Source organism: Pleurodeles waltl, chromosome 5, assembly GCF_031143425.1.
Source record: "Pleurodeles waltl isolate 20211129_DDA chromosome 5, aPleWal1.hap1.20221129, whole genome shotgun sequence".
Taxonomy (NCBI): Eukaryota; Metazoa; Chordata; class Amphibia; order Caudata; family Salamandridae; genus Pleurodeles; species Pleurodeles waltl.
The window spans coordinates 1,599,620,588-1,599,641,669 of record NC_090444.1 but is presented as its reverse complement, the minus strand read 5'-3'; the positions used below and the strand labels follow the sequence as shown (position 1 = coordinate 1,599,641,669).

At 45.9% G+C, this 21,082-nt stretch overlaps 1 long non-coding RNA gene and 1 pseudogene across 4 annotated transcripts in view; one reads left to right on the top strand and one right to left on the bottom strand.

Annotated features, from left to right (window-relative positions):
* Positions 1-20,663, bottom strand: part of LOC138296617 (uncharacterized) — a 98,284-nt gene extending 77,621 nt beyond the window's left edge. Inside the window, exon 1 of one of the 4 annotated variants that reach the window (XR_011203871.1) lies at positions 20,391-20,663. This is a non-coding gene — a long non-coding RNA (uncharacterized lncRNA). The remainder of the gene's footprint in view (positions 1-20,390) is intronic. The other 3 variants (XR_011203873.1, XR_011203874.1, XR_011203872.1) reach the window with 3 other exon arrangements.
* LOC138296616 (phosphatidylinositol transfer protein alpha isoform pseudogene) lies at positions 18,669-19,714 on the top strand (annotated as a pseudogene).
* Positions 20,664-21,082: the final 419 nt, after the last annotated feature.

Genomic DNA, 21,082 nt, shown 5'->3' with positions numbered 1-21,082 from the left:
ACACCTTAGGGGCTGTCCTGACTGACCAGTGACTCCTCCTTGTTGCTTTCTTTGTTCCCTCCAGCCTTGCCGCCAAAAGTGGGGGCCGTGGCCGGAGGGGGCGGGCAACTCCACTAAGCTGGAGTGCCCTGCTGTGCTGTGACAAAGGGGTGAGCCTTTGAGGCTCACCGCCAGGTGTTACAGCTCCTGCCTGGGGGAGGTGTTAGCATCTCCACCCAGTGCAGGCTTTGTTACTGGCCTCAGAGTGACAAAGGCACTCTCCCCATGGGGCCAGCAACATGTCTCTAGTGTGGCAGGCTGCTGGAACCAGTCAGCCTACACTGAACAATTGGGTAAAATACAGGGGGCATCTCTAAGATGCTCTCTGTGTGCATTTTTTAATAAATCCAACACTGGCATCAGTGTGGGTTTATTATTCTGAGAAGTTTGATACCAAACTTCCCAGTATTCAGTGTAGCCATTATGGAGCTGTGGAGTTCGTTTTTGACAGACTCCCAGCCCATATACTCTTATGGCTACCCTGCACTTACAATGTCTAAGGTTTTGCTTAGACACTGTAGGGGCATAGTGCTCATGCACATATGCCCTCACCTGTGGTATAGTGCACCCTGCCTTAGGGCTGTAAGGCCTGCTAGAGGGGTGACTTACCTATGCCACAGGCAGTGTGAGGTTGGCATGGTACCCTGAGGGGAGTGCCATGTCGACTTACTCGTTTTGGTCCTCACCAGCACATACAAGCTGGCAAGCAGTGTGTCTGTGCTGAGTGAGGGGTCCCTAGGGTGGCATAAGACATGCTGCAGCCCTTAGAGACCTTCCCTGGCATCAGGGCCCTTGGTACCAGGGGTACTAGTTACAAGGGACTTACCTGGGTGCCAGGGTTGTGCCAATTGTGGAAACAACTGTACATTTTAGGTGAAAGAACACTGGTGCTGGGTCCTGGTTAGCAGGGTCCCAGCACACTTCTCAGTCAAGTCAGCATCAGTATCAGGCAAAAAGTGGGGGGTAACTGCAACAGGGAGCCATTTCTTACAACCCCTTTTTCTCTTCTTGGGCTGGTCCAAAGGAAATCCAGGAGGAGTATATCCTCTTCATCCTCAACTTCCCTTGCCGTAGCATCTGCTGTTGACACCATCCACTCAGCTCAGATGAGGGATCCCCAGGTAGGGGGCTCAGCTTGCTGAAACTTGAAAAGGCCAAATTCAAGTTGAAAAAGCAGCAGCTGGCTCTAGAGAGTGAGACACTAGAGATGGCAAGGGAAAGGATTAATTTGGGGTTAGAACCCCATGGTGGCAGCATAAGAGAGTCTAGGGTAAGGGAAGACACCTTTGATTCCAGGAATCTCAACAGGATATTTCATCCTTACAATGCTAAGGGTTGACATCCAGAAGTGGAGCACTGATTTAGAGAGGGCCTTTAAGGTACAGAAGGTCCCTCAAAGGAAGTGGCAGCTATCCTTTCGATCTCCTTTGCAGACAAAGGCAGAGACAAACATTTGACTTCAGGGAAGAAGCTGCAGGTAACTACCAGGTCTTGATAGAGGCTCTGATTTATGGGTTTGAGCTCACAACCAAGTATAGGATTAAGTTCAGAGAAACTCAGAAGGAGTCCTCTCAAGACTGGGTAGACTTTGTGGACTCGTCAGTTAAGACTCTAGAAGGCTGGTTACACAGTACTAATGTGAATGACTATGAAGGGCTGTACAATCTTATCATGAAAGAGAGCACATCCTTAATAACTGTGTCTGAAAATCTGCATCAGTACCTGGTGGACTCAGATCCGACCTCTCCCCAAGAATTGGGAAAGAAGGCAGACAAATGGGTTCACATTAGGGTGAGTAAGATAGCTTTCAGTGGGGTTGACCAAAAGAATAAGAGTTCTTCTAAGTCCCAGGAGAAAGATGGAGAAAAGATGGAGAAATGTCAACTGAAAAGAAGAAAGAGTCTTCATCAGGCCTACCAAATTCTTCTGGATGTGGGTCCAAATCCTCTTCCTCCTCTTCCACAAAGAAACCCTGGTGTTTCCTGTGCAGGGAAAAGGCCATAGGGGGGCCTCCAGGGAAGAACTGAGTTTGGAGCAGAAATCCTGCTCCTCTCTTGAAGGGCTCAGGTAGCAAGCTGTTGCAGAGGAGGCAGGGGATGTCGGTGGATCCAACATGGTCTATTTGGAAAATGGGCTTCTAAACACCGAGGCTAGAGACCCTAAGACTGATGTCACCAAGAGCTTGGTCATACATCAGAGGTTTAGAGAGTTCTTATTGACCTTAGCTCATGACATTCCGCTTGCAGGACATCTTGGGTAAAGCAAAACTTTGGACATACTGGTCCAACACTTTAACTGGGCCCATTTGTCTGAAGACATCATGGAGCTTCGTCGCTCCTGTGTCACCTGCCAAGCCAGTGACAAGACAGGTGGCACTACAAAGTCCCCCTTAATTCCACTTCCAGTGGTTGGAGTACCCTTTGAAAGCATCCAGGAACAGATTTATTCTGGTGGTGGTGAACCATGCTACCAGGTACCCAGAGGCCATTCCTCTTAGGCCCATTACAGCTCCTGCAGTGGCCAACGCCCTCCTGGGAATGTTTTCAAGGGTGGGCTTTCCTAAGGAGGTTGTATCCGACAGAGGTGTAAACATCATGTCTGGCTACTTCAAAGCAATTTGGAAGAAATGTGGTGTAACCCTTCAATGGTCGCGACAAACCAAATATAAAGATTAATCGAGGATTCTATTGTATACTCGCAATGTTAACCTGTGTATCATTAAGCCGTTGGTGCAGCTGTATGACAAACATGGGTCATGTGTTCCACTTCTATTCATATTTCAGTTCACCATATTTTTGAATTTTATTTTGTAGATTGAGTTTGGTGTATGGCACATTGGAACATTTACAACAATGTTTTTGTATATTATTTATAGAATAACGATAAGTGTGAGTTAGGTATTAATAAAGTTAATTTAGCAGTAGGGCAGTCATAATTATTGTTCATGAGGATGTTTGGATTGTTTTGTTTTGTTTAATGGCTAATGAGCACAGGGGGGATGTAGAGTATTTTGTTTGTGTTTTTAATAGCAAGGGCTTAGCGCAGGATTATTTAAAGCAATCAGTTGTACCTGATTCTCCTTTTGGAGCAGGCATTGGAGGGGCCGCACAGGAGCTGCCAGACTTTGAATTTTCTTAAGAATGAGGTACGGTTGTTGTAAAGCAAATGCATTGTAAGTGGATGGCATTATATTTTGTAGTTGCACATGTTTAATTGGGTATTTCTTGATGTTTTGTTGCTCATCGCTAGTATTTAAGTAATAAATTTAATATAGATGAGTTATGGGTAGCCGTAGCATGTGCACGAGTTTTTAACAATTTAGGGGGTTTAATGTGTTAGTGTAGATTTGATTTTTTCTTTATGTTACAAATCAATTTTGTGGGTGTTGTGGAGGATTATAGATGGATTATAGATGGGTTGTTTGTGTAGTTCTTTTATTGCTGTGTTGTTTGTTTGGTAAACACTGTGCTCCCTGTGTGCTAAAAAGATTTGTAATTTTTTTATACTATAGTTACCTATGAGGAAGGAAGTTTTCCCGAAATGCTTTGGGTTTACACTAAAATGGAGAAACATAATACCGAGATGTGCTGTTATGCCTGAAGCGACTTTGTACACACTGTTTCATCATCATCATTTGTGAATAAAAAAAAGGAAAAACTGGAAATTCTGGTTTCCTTTGGATTTACCTTAAACTGTGACAAGATTATGATAAAAAGGTTTAAAACTGGTTAACAATTGTTAAAAAATGGCAAAAATAATTTAATGATGTCAACATGGCACTGCACCTGGGGACTGATGCACCTTTTAGCTTTTCGATTAAGTTTATGCGTGTCTGGATGGAACACCTACCTGCGTTGCACGCCAAAATTTGAGCCTTGGACTGTTTTGTTTGAATGTTTACATTGTGACTTTGAGCGTTTGAGTAAAAAGAGGTGCGCATTCTGCCGCACGTACAGTAATGTATAAATTCACCACTCCGTATCATGAACAAGGAAATGGGTTAGATGAGAGATGGAACTTTCAGACAAACTGAGGAGAAGATGGGATGTCCTATTACATTGCCTTCTTTTTGCCTACAGACAGGATCCACAGAAGAGAAGGGTTATAGTCCCTTTGAACTTCTGTTTGGACATCCAGTTAGGGGTCCTCTCGCTCTTGTGAAGAAAGGTTAGGAGCATCCTCTCAACCCCACTAAACTAGACATGGTTGACTATGTACTAGGCCTATGCTCTCGCATGGCCAAGTACATGAAGAAGCCTTCCAAATACCCTGAGGCCAGCCAAGAGCTTCAAAACAGTGGCATGACCAAAGGGCTGTACAGACTGTTTACCAGCCAGTACAGAAAGTGTGGTTCTTAGAGCCTGTGGCCCTAAGAGCACTCCAGGACAAGTGGAGTGGCCCCCACATAATAGTAAAGCAGAAAGGTGAGATCACCTATTTGGTTGATCTAGACACTCCAAAAAGCCCTCACAGGGTGCTTCATGTGAACCACCTTAAGCCTTACTATGACAGGGCTGACATGAGCTTGCTAATGGCCACAGATGAAAGGCAGGAGCCAGAAAGTGACCCTTTCTCTGACCTTCTCTCCCACAACTATGTTGATAGTTCAGTTGATGGTGTAGCCTTTGCAGATTGCTTCTCTGAACAACAACAAACTGACGACAGACAGGTATTCAGTCAGTATTCTGAACTCTTCTCACAGACCCCTAGTAAAACCACCAGGTGTGCCCATGATGTGGACACAAGTGACAGTCTGCCTGTGGAGAGTAAAATCTACAGGCAGCCTGACCATGTCAGAGATTGCATCAGGGCAGAATCCAAAAGATGCTGGATTTGGGGGTGACTGGGCCTTCAGATAGCCCTTGGGTTAGCCCAGCAGTCCCTGTGCCAAAACCTCACTCCCAGGGTGAAAAGAGAGAAATTAGGTTTTGTGTAGACTACAGAGGCCTTAATGCAGTCACTAAGTCTAATGCCTATCTAATTCCTAGGGAAGATAAGCTGATTGATACTCTGGCTTCAGCCAAGTACCTCAGCACTTTGGATCTGACAGCAGGCTATTGGCAGATCAAGCTAACTGATGCCCCCAAGCCTAAACAGCATTTTACACTCCTAGTGGGCATTATCACTTCACAGTGATGCCCTTTGGTCTGAAAAATACACCTGCCACATTCCAGAGGTTGGTGAATCAAGTTCTGGCAGGCATAGACATCTTTAGTGCAGCATATCTAGATGATATTGGTGTCTTTAGCTCCACCTGGCAATATCACCTGGTCCACCTCAAGAGTGTACTTGAGGCCCTGAAAAAGGCAGGCCTCACTATCAAAGCTACAAAATGCTGGATAGTTCATCCCCTACACAACAAAATCCAAACCATCATGGATTAGGTTGCTCCAACTATCCAGACCCAGGTCTGAGGTCTTCTGGGTTTGACTTGGTACTACAGAAGATCTGTAAAGTAGTATGGCTCCATTGTAACCCCCTTGAATGATCTCACTTCTGAAAAGATATCTAAAAAGGTACAGTGGACAGCTAGCTATCAAGAGACCTTTGATGCCCTAAAAAAGGCCATGTGCTTAGCTCCAATTTTCAAAAGCCCAGACTATTGCAAAAAATTAATTGTCCAGACTGATGGTTCTGAATTAGGAATAGGAGCAGTGCAATCACAATTTAATGAAAAGGGCCAGGCTGAACCTGTGGCTTTTATCAGCAGAAGGTTGACCCCCACAGAAAAGCGTTGGTCAACCATTGAGAGCGAGACCTTTGCTGTGGTCTCGGACTTGAAGAAGTTGAAGCCAAACAGATGAAAGGCGAGAACCCCAAACTTTTGAGGTGGTCCATTTCCCTAAAGGGGATGGACTTTTCAGTGGAACATGGACCTGGGAGTGACAATGCCAATGCAGAAGGACTCTCCAGATATTTCTAGTTAGATAATGACGACTCAACTGGGCAAGATTAGTCTCATTAGCTTTAGTTAGGGAGTCCCTTCTCCCCCTCTGCATCAGGGTCCCTGGTATAGGTATTCCTGTCTCCTGGGTATCCTGGGTGGGGGCACTCTCCAAACTTCCTCTTGTCAGCTGGTTTCCTCATGGCCACTGGGAACGGTCCTGAATAACACTCCAGCCACTACTATCTGTGTTAGTCTATGAGATGACTGGGTGGGTAACTATCGTGCACCTGGCCACTCGGGACACTTACCATAGTTGCCTCTGTTCTTTTCATCTACTCCTAGCTAACTACCACACTTACTTTGGTTGGTTTCACTATTTCCCATTCCACTTTCTTAGTATATGGTTTAGCCCTCCCCTATGGTCCAGTATATTTTATGCTATTTCTGTTGGTTATGTTGTGTATATATTGTGCGTAGATAACTCCAAAGGGAGATATACCAATGCTAGTCTAGTAGTAGTGCTGTAATAAGGTATCCTTTATTTTTGCAGCACTTGTGTGGTTCTTTCATGTGAGCGAGTTACTGTCTTACTACTGTGGTATTGCAAGTGCTTTACATTCCTCCTGTATAAGCTTCAGCTGCTCGACTCAGCTATCGTTAGAGAGCCTTTGTCTGGACACCTATTCACTATCACTAAGGGTTGCCTGTACTCAGTATAGAGTGCCACACCATAGGTGTACACCATAAACTGAGCCAGCCTTCTACACTGTCTGGCAAGACAGACCAGATGGACCAGCTGGCTCGTGGGCATCCTGACTTGCAGCATTGGAGTCCTCACTGAAGGCTTGCTCCTGGGCTGGAGTGGACGTGTCTTGGCTGCTAGAACGTGGTGCACTTGTCCGGGTGTTTGGGCCTGTGAAGGTTGTAGAGAATATGTAATTAATATATAGTTTGTGCATTTTATATGTCTTTGTCAACAAAAGGGCCAACCTAAAAACTTGAAATAGAGTGATTGACTAATTAGGCCTCTGTATGATTTTCATTATTTTACAAAAGGAGCCTGATTTACACAGATGACAACTCCAGTACTGACTTGTAGAGATGTCCTGAAAAGCAAAGGTGTCATTTCAGATTTGCAAGTTACATGTGACAGACATTCAACCCAACACAGTGGTAAGTAGATTGGAGTACTGGACCATCCCAAGGCCTACCAGGCTGCAATAAATTGGACCCAAATTGGTTCACATTTCACATAAAAATGTAATTGGTCATCACATGGACAGTGCAAATTAACTTGTACATGGCTACTACTTATATTCAGCATGCCACAACATATTGGAAATCTCGGATTCAAAAGACAATTAATTATGTCAGCATTTTCAGCAATTCAATTTAGCTATGAGCAGGTGTTAATATGGTAGAGATACACAAGAAGTGACATTTTAATTCATAGCATGACATGGTGACTGTCCCATGGAAGTAAATGTCAGTGGAACAACATTACATTGCACTGTTGTTTTTCAGATCCAAAAAGAGAGCATCATGGTAGTTATAGTCATCTTTTGACACTATAGACAATAATTATTTGAAAAGTAAGTTACACATATCACTTTCAATGACTATATTGGAGATGAATAAACATATTTGCAACATGTACACACCTATGGGAGAAAATACCACTTAGAAGCACTATTACTTCCTGTGAAAATGGATGTAGTTTAGGACTTGTTTTTGGAAGAACAACAACATACATTGATAGAAAGCAAGAGGCAGAGCCCATGCAAAGAATAATCGAGGGGGAACTACACACAATCTGACTATACATATTGCACATTGTTAAAAGGAGAGCTACAACCATGCTGCTAGTAATTGGTCTGACACAATATATTTCATGGAGTCAAACTTAGCTATATCTGTTTTGCTAAAGGTGTTGCAGCATATTAGACGTCAAACTTAAGGGCAGGACTCCATGTGTGATTGTAGAGACATTGCTAAATGTAACTTACCAGACTCAAATCTACCAGGGATTCCTGTCAAGCCTTCAGGATGTAGGATCAGCAAGACCTTCTCCTCCCAGGGTAAGAGTTGTAATGAGGGCTGGGAGAACCACCACTAGTCCTCTCAGCCTCCAGGTGACGCTTACAGGTCAGTGAACTAACTTTCTCCTGCAGGTTGTTCCACCTCTCCCTAATCTCCTCCTCTGTATGCAGATTGTTAGCTACAGCATTCACTCTGTCAACTATTCTGGACCACAATGCCTTTTCTGGAATATGGTAGTACCATAATTGTGGCTCTACTGTTATGATTTCCTCCACCATGACAAACAACTCTCCCTGTGAAAAACAGGGATTTCTCCTCTCTGCCATAGTGAACTATTGAGAAAAACTAAACTAGTGCCCAAATGATGAGGGAGAATCCACTAAATGTGATTTTAACAACAAAATACAGAGGGAGAGAAACAGAAAAAAACCTGTCTCTTGTGTGGCAATTCTTCCATCCAAATGATCTGCAGCAGTGTGATGGTAAAAGATCATGTTCTGAGATGGAGTGTGTTTTATAGTGTGTTTTGCAGGTGTTCACAACTGTCCACTTTACAACAGGTGTAAGCTGCCAGCATCCAATCAAAGGTCATAGCCATAGTACTAGACTAAATGGGTTTTGCGATGGACTACCGCCATTATGGGCCCACCTCTGACACACTACAAGCACAAACATGTGATCTAAATAGCTTGGTGGTATGACCCTGTCAAAACGGCAACGGAGGACCTAATCGTCAGCACTGGAGTCCTCCACGTTGGCTGACGGATGCAGCTTTCACGACGGAATGCGCTTCGTCATGGAAGTCTTTGGCTTAGACACAATACATCTAAGACTGCTGACATGACGTTCTTCTTGGCCCCTTGGTGGTGCGACCACCAGGTCTAAATCAAGCTCTAGAATTTCTCAGTTTTCTCATCAACAATTTTACAGCAAAGGTTACAGTGATGTAATCAATGATGTCACAAGTGATGTAATATCTGGGGTAATTAGCAGTGCTTTTTGAGGGCACAAGTTATAGTTACCTTAGGGCACGAGTTATAGCTACTTGAAATAACTCTAACTATAACAGCTGAATTTCTATGGTTTTGTGCATATAAAATCTGGACCTAACTAAAATGCACCTGTAACCTTTGTTTTTTTTCAGTGAATTTTTCAGTTTTTTTTAATTTTAAGTAAGATGCCTATTGTGATGCATGGTGGGGGGTGTTTGGATGCAGGTTCTGGCCTGGCAGTGTCCTGCCCCCTCAACAAAATTGCAGCACCTGTCCCTAGTCCTCCTTGCCATCTATTGTCCAAATTTATACCCCTACTCACTCATTATAGTCCTGTGTGGCTGTTGTTCTGCCACTGCCCTTCCCGCCTGCCCTGAACAGTTAGCTTGTGGCCCACTCCACTTCCTCCCTACCCTCAGTATTCTGAGTCCATGCACCAGCCCCCACCCTCCTGCATGGTCAAATGGATTGACATTGCCCTCTTTTTAGCTTGATATTCCTGCCTACTCCTCCTGCCCTTTGTTACCGAATTCTATGCCGCATCATTGCCCTCCTGCTTATCCTCTGTGCTTAGCTTCCCCCACTCTCTGATATCTTTGTGCATACCCGTGCTCCCTCCTTTTTGCCCACCATGTACTAAGTACCTCCCACTTTCCCTCATATCCACTCTGAGTATGCTGTTGAACTGCCACTGCCCCTCCCACCTGCCTATCATGGTCAGATGGCTGCTGCCTGTCCCTGCCACCTCTACCCTGCCTGTCTGAGTTCCATGCCCCTATCCCCTCCCTCCATGGTCCATTTTGCTGACCCTCCCTTCTGCCCTTCATGCTCTGTTGTGCAGCAACTGCTGCTCCTGCCTGCCCTGCATGGTCTGTTGTGAAGCTCTTTCCCCTGCCCTCTGTTGTCAGTTTCCACCCCTACCTCTCCCTTCTGTCCTCAATGGTCCTTTGTCCATGCCCCTGCACTATCCTTTTGCTTACCATGGCTGTTGTGCTGCCACTAACCCTCACGCTTGCCATGCATGATCTTCTGTGTTGCCACAGCCCCTCCCACCTGCCCTGTGCGGCCACCTTCCCGCCATTGTCCGTGTGTATGCCATTATAGTCTTACTGTTGCCTTCCAGGGTGTGTTGTGCTCCGAGTGACCATTCCGCCTGCTCTCAATGGTCAGTTTGCTGCTCCTGCTCCCTTATTCCTGCCCTCCATTTTCCATGTGCAGGCCCCTATACCCTCCCTTCTGCCTTGTCTGGTCTGTTGTCATGCCCATACTCCTCCCCCCTGATCTTCGTGGTCCATTATGCTGCAACTGTCCCTCCTGTCTGTCAGGTATGGCCAGTTTGCTGCCCTTGCCTCTTTCCCCTCTCCTCTCTGTTGTCCATATGCATGGCTCTGTCCCCTTCCTATTGCTTTTCATGGTCTGTTGTGCTGCACTACAGTTGCACTTGCCCAGAGTGGTATATTGTGCTACTGCAACACCTGACGCCTTCCCTCTAAGGTCAGTTTGGTGTCCCGGCCTATCTCCCTCCTGCTCTCTGTTATCCGAGTCCAAGTCCCTACCCCATTTTACTTGCCCTCCATGATCCAATGTACGATACGTGCCAACATTTTGAACTTGGTAAGAGTGAGATTGATTTTCCCCTACATTGAAAAATAGGAGATTTTAAGAAGGAGACAGAAAAAATAAAGCCCTTTTTCGTCTTAAAAACATCAGACTTCTTCTGCACAAATCAGGTCTGTTAGCATGTTTAGTTGTATTGTCACTGCCTTTTCCTTCTGCCCTCAGTGGTCTGTTATACTGCCACAGCCTCTCTTGCCTGTCCTACACGATTGGTTTGTTGCTCCTGACTCCCCTTCCCCTGCCTTCCATGGTCTGTTGTGCTGCCACTGCCCCTCCTGCTCACCAAGCATGTTCAACTTGTTACATCTGCACCATCCTCCCTGCCCTCAATTATCTGAGTCTGTGCCCTTGACCTCTGCCTCCCCACAGTATTCTAATGAACAACTAGATTGCTAACATTCTATATTTATTACAAAAATGTGGAATGCCTGGCACCATATGGATGTCATCAAAATTGTCATACCTAAAGCATTTCCTTTAGAACTTATAAAAATGAAATAGTCTTATTTCCATAGAAATTATGGTTACTGCTCTAAAAAACTAAAATGAGAAAATATTTTCTGAGTTTTCAAACAGCAAAAAGCACTTTAAGAATATTTGCTTTCTTTATTTTTCTTTTATCCAGTTGATCACATGATTATATGTTACACTTAGGGTAGAGGATTTGACGCTACGGCCACAGCTGCAGATTTTGCAACTGGGAAACCAGGTTCCAGTTTTAGCATCAGCTCGACATCCTTTGATTCTGGGCAAATCATTTAGGGGGTCATTCTGACCCTGGCGGTCCATGACCGCCATGGCGGAGGGCGGCGGAAGCACTGCCAACAGGCTGGCGGTGCTTCCTGGGCGATTCTGACCGCGGCGGTAAAGCCGCGGTCAGAAAAGGGAAGCCGGCGGTTTCCCGGCGGTTTCCCGCTGGCCCAGGGTATCCGCCATGACGGCGCTGCTTGCAGCACCGCCATGGGGATTCCGACCGCCTTCCCGCCAGCCTGTTCCTGGCGGTGTCCACCGCCAAAACCAGGATGGCGGGAACGGGTGCCGTGGGGCCCCTGGGGGCCCCTGCACTGCCCATGCCACTGGCATGGGCAGTGCAGGGGCCCCCTAACAGGGCCCCACAAAGATTTTCACTGTCTGCTTTGCAGACAGTGAAAATCGCGACGGGTGCCACTGCACCCGTCGCACCCCTGCAACTCCGCCGGCTCCATTCCGAGCCGTCTTCATTGTTGAAGGGGCTTTCCCGCTGGGCCGGCCGGCGGTCGCCCGCCAGCCCCGCGGGAAAGCCAGAATGGCGGAGCGGTCTTTCGGCGGGAACCGCTTGGCGGGCGGCGACCACCGACCGCCGCGGTCAGAATGACCGCCTTAATCTCCTCATGCCTTACACCAAAATGAATGTGTCCTTGTGTAATGTTACAGATGCTCATGTAAAGCACTCCAATGCTTCGGGTCAAGTCTGCACTATCGAAAACTGCAAAAAGACTAAAATATTAAGGCCCTCATTATAACTCTGGCGATCCAGCTCCGCCACGCTGGCGGTAACACCTCCGTCTGCGTGGCGGTGCTGGACCGCCAGATTATGACCATGCCGGCAAACACGCTGCAAAGCAGGCAGTTCACCGCCTGTTCTACCAGGGCGGTCGGACTGCCGGGGCCAAGGTGGTCCACCTTCGCCCTAGCGGTCAACCATAGACCTCCAACGGTATTTGGAGCCTCCTTTCTGCCAGGGATTCCTTGGCGGCAACCCCGCCAGGAAATCCCTGGCGGAAAGGATACTGGCAACAGGAATTTACATTCCTGTGTCCAGTATGTGACCACCCTCCTAGGCCCACCACACAGCCACGGTCCCCCGTACGCCCCTAGAGACCCCTCCACCCCCACCCCACCCAAGCATGCACGCACCACACACACACAATCATGCATTCACACACACATACAGACACACACATACACTCGCACACACCACCCCCCCACCAACCCCGCATCCATTCACGTACTCACACAGTTACTCACAATCACACACATACACGCACATAAACACCACCCCCCTCCAATCACACAAACCCCCCTCCCCCATTGGACGGGCACTTTCCTTTGCACAGTGGTCATCTGGGAGGGGACAGGATCCTTGTGGCCTGCTCCACCGCCAGCGCCCCGTCACCACAACACCGCCATTACCAACTCGTAATAGGCGTGGCGGTGTTGTGATGACATGGAGGGGGAAGTGGAGCAGCCTCCACTGCATCGCCGACCACCAGTATGGCTGCTGGTGGCTCTCCGCCCAAATTCAGGCAGAGAGCCGTCAGCAGTCATAATATGGCGGTCGGATGACCGCCATCCCAGGAAGTCTTGTGGCTGCCAGGATTCGGCGGTCTACTTTATAGACCGCCAAAGTCATAATGAGGGCCTAAGTGCTTTGCACACTTTTGATATTGCGCTATACCTGGGCTACATTTGGGTGATATTTGTGCCACATTTGGGCTTGTTTATCCCTGAAGGCCATCTTGGGAGACTTATTTGTTATGAAGCTCCCTATCGGACTATTTGTGGGTATTCATGCGAGGAAATGGAGCAAGGTGAGAAGGCGGAACTTGGAAAACGTCAGTGCAGTGCGGTCCATGCTAGGAACATTGGACTATCAGGCCGTGTCTCTGCTCCTGCCTGCTGGTTGGCCCCACCGCTGCCACAAGCTACTCATATAGGGCGGGCCAGCAGAGGCCAGCATCTTGGCTGACTCATGCTTGGCCGACTGAGGCACGGCCAGAGAGGATTCGAACTGAGCGGATATGCTAGAGATACGAGAGACGTCTCCCAGATTCATCTCAGCGGCATCACCTGCTGTTACTCTGTTGTCACCCTGCTGCTACCTTGTAGTGTCCTCCTGTGTCCTTGGAACTTCCTTTGCAGGGGAGTGGCTGCGCTGCCCTAGACTCCTGTGGTCCTGGGTCATTGTGGGTCATCTTAGACCACTTGGACATCAAAACAGCATCTCTTTTGCACTCCTGCACCTGAGGCTCCTCCCCGGGTGCTGCAGTTTCTTGTAGTCAACAGCAGAGGGAGTATTACGCAGGGTGTGGAGAGCACAGGAGTTCTCAAGTCTGAGCCGCTGTCCTTGCAGAAATGGCCCAGCTTGGCTGGGAGTAGTTGCAGCTTGGTTGGCTCACCTACGTGCCTGCATTTGACACTCCTCAACGGCTTTGAAGCCTCTTCCAGCTAGTTTACCAAACTCCAGCTGGGGTTCTTCTCCCTTCCTCCACATGAACAATACAATCTAATAAACTTAGGCAATTTCCCCAATGTTATCGCACTATAGGAGTACAACAGGAGCACAATAGAAGCATACAAAAGGAGTAAACCAGAGATCCAGCAATCCACCTATACTTGCGCAGACCTAAGCCCGTGGGATCTGAGGCTGTTCACAAGGAGGCTCAAAGGAGAAGAGATTAGGAAGAGGTTCAACTAGGCAGATTGCACCAACATGAGATCAGTGAGAGAGAGGCAAATGGGATTATTGACAACCAATAAAAGGAAAAGGAACTGCAAAGGGACAAACGAAGCAACCAAAAAAAGGACACTAGCAGAGAAAAATGGCTCACCCCCTCACCCGATTTTGCTTAGCCATAGAATGTGCTACAATTCCCACAACAACAGGGTATCAGCCGAAGATTTACACACAATTTGCCTTTGAGGAAGATGCAGGGGCTGTGTTATGTTTAAGCAATGAGGGCCTCAACGGCCTTACATCCCCGTTTTGTACCCAGTGGTTATAGATCAGACCAACATCTTAGGTGCCAAGCCAGCATTCATGACCAAAGGAAACAAAAGCAATGCAAAAGGATCTCTAGGTACTGGAGGCTACCAAGGACCAGCGGTACCTGAAGGGCAAAGAATTTATTTGATTCTGGAAAACACAAGCACACTCCCTGTTAATCACTCTATAGCAGAGACTACCATAGAAATGCTCACTATACAGAAAAATGATTGCAATGATGCAACATTCCCAGAGAGGACAGGGGTCACAAGGGCCCCGCTTGAACCAACAATCATTATCTTACAAAACTCAAACACCACTGGACAATTGCCACTAAATCCCTGTGCACCTTCAATATCTCCAGTGGAAACAGAGAAACCTACACAAAGTTGAAAGTTTGAAAGTTTATTTTTTATTGACACGGTTAATTAAAACCATTGCAATTCCAAAAATACATAATGACATAAAACTTTGCCTTCTCATTATGTTAATGGAGACCCGTAAAAACATAAAAGCTTAAAACTAAAACATGGCATGATAAAGAGTTGTGCATAACTAAAATGTTCTCCACTGATTCCAAAACTTGGTCTTAAACTTAAATTTGGGACTTTCTTGCTCCCTTGCGAACACTTTAATAATAGATGAGTGAAGCTGAGCGAGCATCTTAAATGCTTAAATGCTTCTGGGCCTGCACCATGAATTTGGTCCCTAAACAAGAAAACGGGATTGAGAGTCCGCTGTGCCAGCTAATGATGGCCGGTCTACATGAGCGTAAGTTCAGTGTCTTAAAAATGTTTTTCAGATAAAATGTCCTGTGGTTTTGCAAGGCCGGGCACACACAAAAAATATGTTCTAAAGACTCTTTACTGTACCCACACAGTCGACAGGAGTGTGTCAGGCCCTGCTGTTTCCATGAAGGGACCATATCCTTCGTTTTCATCAACCCAAAGCGGAAAAGCATGAACCGATGTTTCAGCGTCTGGTTGAAGGTTGCTGCTAGATATTTCTGTGCCCGTAAAAACCTACACAAAGTAACCTTCATGGAGACCTATCTCAAGGAAAAACCGATAACAAGCTCTGGTTCAAAATTTCAAGAAGCAAAAGAACTCCCAGGCGGTTGTAAATCAGACGATCTCTGCATCACAACGTAAATGAAGTTTCACAGAGCACTATCAAACCTGAGTTATTACATGACAAGTCACGTAATGGAGACAAACTCAGTGAACCTTACCTAGCTACACTCGCATCCATAAAACAGGCTTCAAATAGCACCCCGATAATAACTCCCCCCCCCCCAGAGAGGCATGAGAGGTCAGACATTGAGATTGCAATTGGTGACACATCAAATGCATCATATCAGACGACTCAAGAGTGGGAAGAATTGGTAGCTTTATATACTCTGGAAGTATCTCAGGAGAAGGGCAGCAAAATGCCGGAAACTACGATCACTAAGGAGAAGCAGAATGGGACAGACAATTTATGGACATCTTTATTAAACACTATGTAAACTGTCAATCAATGTGATGGAATACCAATCCAATAAAATAGATATTCAACTATCTCTCCTTAACTCTCTGGCTATACATGTCTCAAATATCGATACCAAACTATCTGACATGAATAATCTGATTAGAAAGGCCCAGACTGAAACATAACTAACTCAATCATGTTGCAATTGTATCACAATAGTTGACAAACTATCAATACTACCGGCCATAATGGGGGAATCTCCTGTCTGATATAAAAGAGGCTACCAACACCACAAGGGCAGCATCTCAGGCAATACCCATGCTGGCTATCACAACAACTGATCAAATTACTGAGAAGGTTGAGAGGGATGGAACTAGCAAGGAAAATGTTCAAAAACTTAAGATCATTCTCAGAAAAATGTAAACACCAAAGATCAAGAGACTGATGGGGTCTCACCTGGACCCTTGGAGGAATCAGCTATCAGGAAGTATTCCCCACAGCCAGGGCAGTCAGAGAAGGCTGAGGCAGGAACAACAGCAGCATGTTCCTCAAAGCAATGGCAGAAACAGTGGAGGAAGGGTAGGAAAAGGAGGACATAACAACATTCTTCCAAACCGGCTCTAGCGATAATAAGTCCAGGGCAAATAGTAAAATAACAACAGCAAACATGTGAAATAACCTTAACCAGCCTGGTACTAACATCGAAGCAGCTGAGTAGGCCCAAGGGAGCAGAGGAGGCAAAAGCCAGGATGACAGAACAACAAGTACAATAGAGGCGGTGATGGCAGCATTACAGGAGGAACTTTCAACTTTACTCTTAACTAATGAAAGTATCTTGGAATCAGTACAGACAGGGGTATAAAGTCCACCAAAAAGTGAAGAGTAGGTATATCAACAAACTCCTTTTATGACTTACAGGCACAGTCAGAAACCTGTACTATCCGGTTTATCCCAGAGTAGAAGTCTGGAGGCCGGGGGGGAAATCATCAATTGAAGAAATATTCTGAGACTACCAACATCGATTTGCAGGCTTGTGTATTTAGGATCCAGTGATATGGCAACAATTGAATTCTAATAGTACAAACACCTTAGAGAAAAAGGCAACAAAAGCAACCTGGGGATTGTTTGAAATAGCAAAGATGATCATGGACGAGCAAGCACAACTGAATGTCTGGGGGATCAAAGTGATGTCCTAGGAAGAAACAGGTCATCCAGAACCTCTGCTTCTGAAAGGCAATGAGCAGCCATGCCCCTTGCCCCATGCACACAACGACAAAGACACAATCTGTACATAGTGGCCCATGTAGCACATCTCCAGTACACAAGGAGACAATTTACAGCTGGATGGTGAGACAAGCCAGGATTGGTATCTCAATATCTGATGATTGGGGTTGGCTAGCTAGAACAATACGTATTTAGAGTATTAATGCCTGACTCGGAACAAAAGAGTCACCAATGGACAATACCCTTTTATGATTATGCTCTTGGAACATAAATGGTTTGGGGAAAAAATGGACTCTCAGCTACGGCTATACTTCCAAAACTTCAATCTCATCTTCCTACAAGAGACTTGTCTAGATCAACCGTTTCATCTACACAGATTCAAAACACAACATCTCCCAGCTGTAAAAAGCACTACATTTGGACATTTAAAAGGAGGGCTTGCAATATATACTTCAGTAAAGAGCATTAACAGGTCAATGTGCTAGATACCAAATCAACTTCAACAAATGCCACACAATCACTCAGAGTGGATATAAAAAGTGTAATGATGACCTACAACTGGTGCTCATAAACGTGTACCTCCATCCACATGATGAGATCAATGAACTGAAACTACTGGGAGAGGAATTAATAAGGCTACTAGTGGAGGAGCCTTTGTCAAATTTCATATTAGCGGGCGACTTTAACATGCACTTGCTGGGGCCAACAGAAGAGGACTATTTCTTGGAAGAACATTTTTCAACAGGGAGCATCCCACACCAGGAAAGTAGCAAGTGGGAAAGCAACTAAATTAGCCAAAACTCTACTGAGGGATATGGAACATCTAGGTTTTTGTGCACTGAATGGGCGCTTCCTGGGAGATTGCCCCCTGCAGCATCCCTTCACAACAGGCCAGCAATCACCACAATAGACTACACTTTTGCAACCCTTCCCTTGATGTGCAAAATTGCAGATATTCATTTAGGAGCAAAAGATCACAGTGAACATTTCCCACAAGAAATTATAATGAATGTGCAACATGCTGATTTAAACTGGCCAGTGACGGATCCTAACTCCATACACATACAATAAACAATAAAAGGATTAAATGCAAAATTCATCATCCAGAAGGACTGCAGGTTCTGGCGAAGAATCTTTGGGAAGAAAAGTGAATGGCGGGAACCAAAAGTAACAACTAGCTCGGACAACTTCACTAAATCATTGGGAGAAGCTAACTCCGGATCAGCGGAGGATGAAATTGAGGGCTGGCAGCTTGATGTAACATAGAAAGACCGAGAGGCTAAGGGGAGCCTGAGACCTTCATTAAGAAGGCAGGGGAAAGCAGTTCATGACCAAGAGAACAGAGGAACTGGAACAGCTAGATGGACTAGGAGGCAACCGAAGGGACAGAGGGACCTAGGGCGGAGAAGTGCTAATGAAAGTGGGGCACTTGAGACTAGATGAAGAAGCAGTGAGCAGGACAGTCGTGAGGCCCAGGTGACGGAGACAGTAGATAGCAGAGAACTTGTAGACCAGTATTAGAGTCGATCGCAGGTGGGGCTGGGAGACTTAGGTCACATTAGGTAAAACAGGAGACAGTAATATTGGGAGACTAGTGGAAAGGAACGTAAGGGACGCCAGGGGTATTGGAGACCCGGGCTTGGAGTGATACTGGGTCCCGAGGAGTGGAATCGCCACTGCCCTTCAGGAAGACCCAACGGAGGCGCCATGGTTCTCATCAAGGAGTTCTGAGTTCTCCTGCTGCTGAGTGTCAAAGAGTACCAAGTGGGTCAGCTGTACTCTGCAGCTGAAGCCAGTAAAAATGAGACTGGTGGTGGTGAAGGGGTCGAAGTGCTCAAGAATGAACCGTACGAAAAAAGATGGAGAAAGAGTACAGTATAATCATAAGATCTACAATCTGCACAGCAAAGTCCAACCATATGTGAGGATCTTGGCTCCTGAAGAAGCTCTGACCATGCATGAAAAAGCCTGGAATGCTTGCCCATACTGCAGAACACTTATTACAAACGAATACATAAAAGATGATTTCCTGATAAAAACTGAAACTTGGCACAAACCGGATCTGGGTACACAGGAGAATGTGCACAAACTGGGGCCTGAAGTATGGAAGAATGTGGAGGTAGTTCATATTGGCATTGCTGACAGACACCAGGTTTTAACAAAGGATTACAAACCAGATGAAGACCCATCAAAATACAAATCATTGAAGATTGGGCGTGGTCCTCTGGGCCCTGATTGGAAGAAGGTGCTGGGGCAGCAGAGGGACTGTCCTCACATTTGTGCATATAAACTAGTCACTGTAAAGTTCAAGTGGCGGGGCCTGCAGAACAAAGTGGAGAACTTCATACATAAGCAAGAATGCCGTCTTTTTACCAACTTTCATTGGCAGCTCTTCTGCTGGCTAGACCGATGGGTGGAGCTGACCATGGAGGACATCCGCAGGATGGAGGATGAGACCAAGAGAGAGCTGGATGAGATGTGAAAGAAGGACCCAGTGAAGGGAATGACGGCTTCAGACGATTAGCTGTGTGTCCTCCTGTACTAGTGCGAGACCAGCCTAGAGGGAGGCTGAGTGGCTCTACCTTTGGAGTGATGCCGAACACTGGATCCGTCCTTCTCCCAGCTTTGGCAGACATTGGAAACCGCCTATAGCTAAATCTAGATGCCCTTTATTATAGTGAGCAGATGAGTCCAGTATTAATCCCACTTCTTACACCACTTGTGACAGGTAAGTACAAATGGATACGTAAGTATGCAACTTAAGTTTATGGTTTTCTCTTTTTTTTATTTGTCTTTTCCAATAAATTGTATCTTCCTTTATTTATCTTTTCTCTTTTTCTACTTGTCTGTATGTCTGTAAGCTATATTCTTCCTTTTTGTTTGTTCTTCCTTGTTCCTTATTGTCTCTTTTTTTTTTTCTTTTCCGTGTTGGCGCCTCAGGGATCCAGAAGGTGGTCCACCATTATCGGGAGAGAAAAAGAAGAAGCCCGTTTTAAAAGGTACGTTTGTCTTTATGGTAGGTGTTACTCTTTCCCCTATGGCTATTCTTTCTCTTTTTCTGTCTTCTTTCTTGTGTTTTTCTGTGCCCCTTTCTTCTGTGATTTGTTAGTTTCTTAGTGAGTCTCCTATTTTCTTTGTCTGAGGCCCTTTCACTCTAGTTTTCTGACCTCTTACGTCTTCTTTAATTTGTCCGACTTCTTTCTTAGGTTAGTACCCTGCTTTTCGTTCACCCAGTGTCCTTTCTTATTTTGTCCTTTCAGTGGTTTTAATAGGTCTTGTAAATAAAAAGGAAAAATAGTGACCTAACAAATAATGCTTCACACTTTTGTGTCTTTTTGTTGACTCTCTCTTCCCTTCCCTAGATCGTTGCACGTACCTGGTGAGGCCACGTTCCTCCTGAAACGTGGCTGGCTCCTTCAGGTGGTCTCGCTCTCAGTCTTCGTCTTCCTCATTCGTTTCCCGACCTCCTCAACTCTTTCTCCGTCCTCCTCGCTTCTTTCTCCGTCCTCCTCGCATCTTTCTCCGACCTCCTCGCCTTCCCAGCGGCATCCTGTTCCTGCCTCTCGGCGTCTTCCTGGTTGTTGAGGCCCCGCCCCCTGCGCCATGGAGCTGGCGTGGCGTAGAGGTTTGACCTTTACTCAGGCACTCTGAGCAGTGCCCCCGGGGTACGTCCTGTCCGACGCTGATCCTTGCACCCGTTACATTGAAATAATCCCAGGTTTTTAGAGGGGGTCAATTATTTCCCCAATTTTCAAGAAAAGTGACAAGAAGGTGCCAAAAAAATACAGGCTGGTTGCCCTAAAATACAATGATGTTAAATACTACTGTACATTGAATTAACAGATTGGATGGCAGAAAATGCAGTCATCCCCCTCAATCAAACAGGTGTGAGTAAGCACATGGGGGCTAACACAAATGTACAAATTATTTCCCTGCTGATTGACGCTGTAAAAGATGCCAGCTTGACATTATACGTCTGCTTCATCGATTACTTCTCAGCATTCTACCATATAGATAGAAAGAAATTGTGGGACAAACTTACTAAAATAAATATTCCATCCAGTCTTT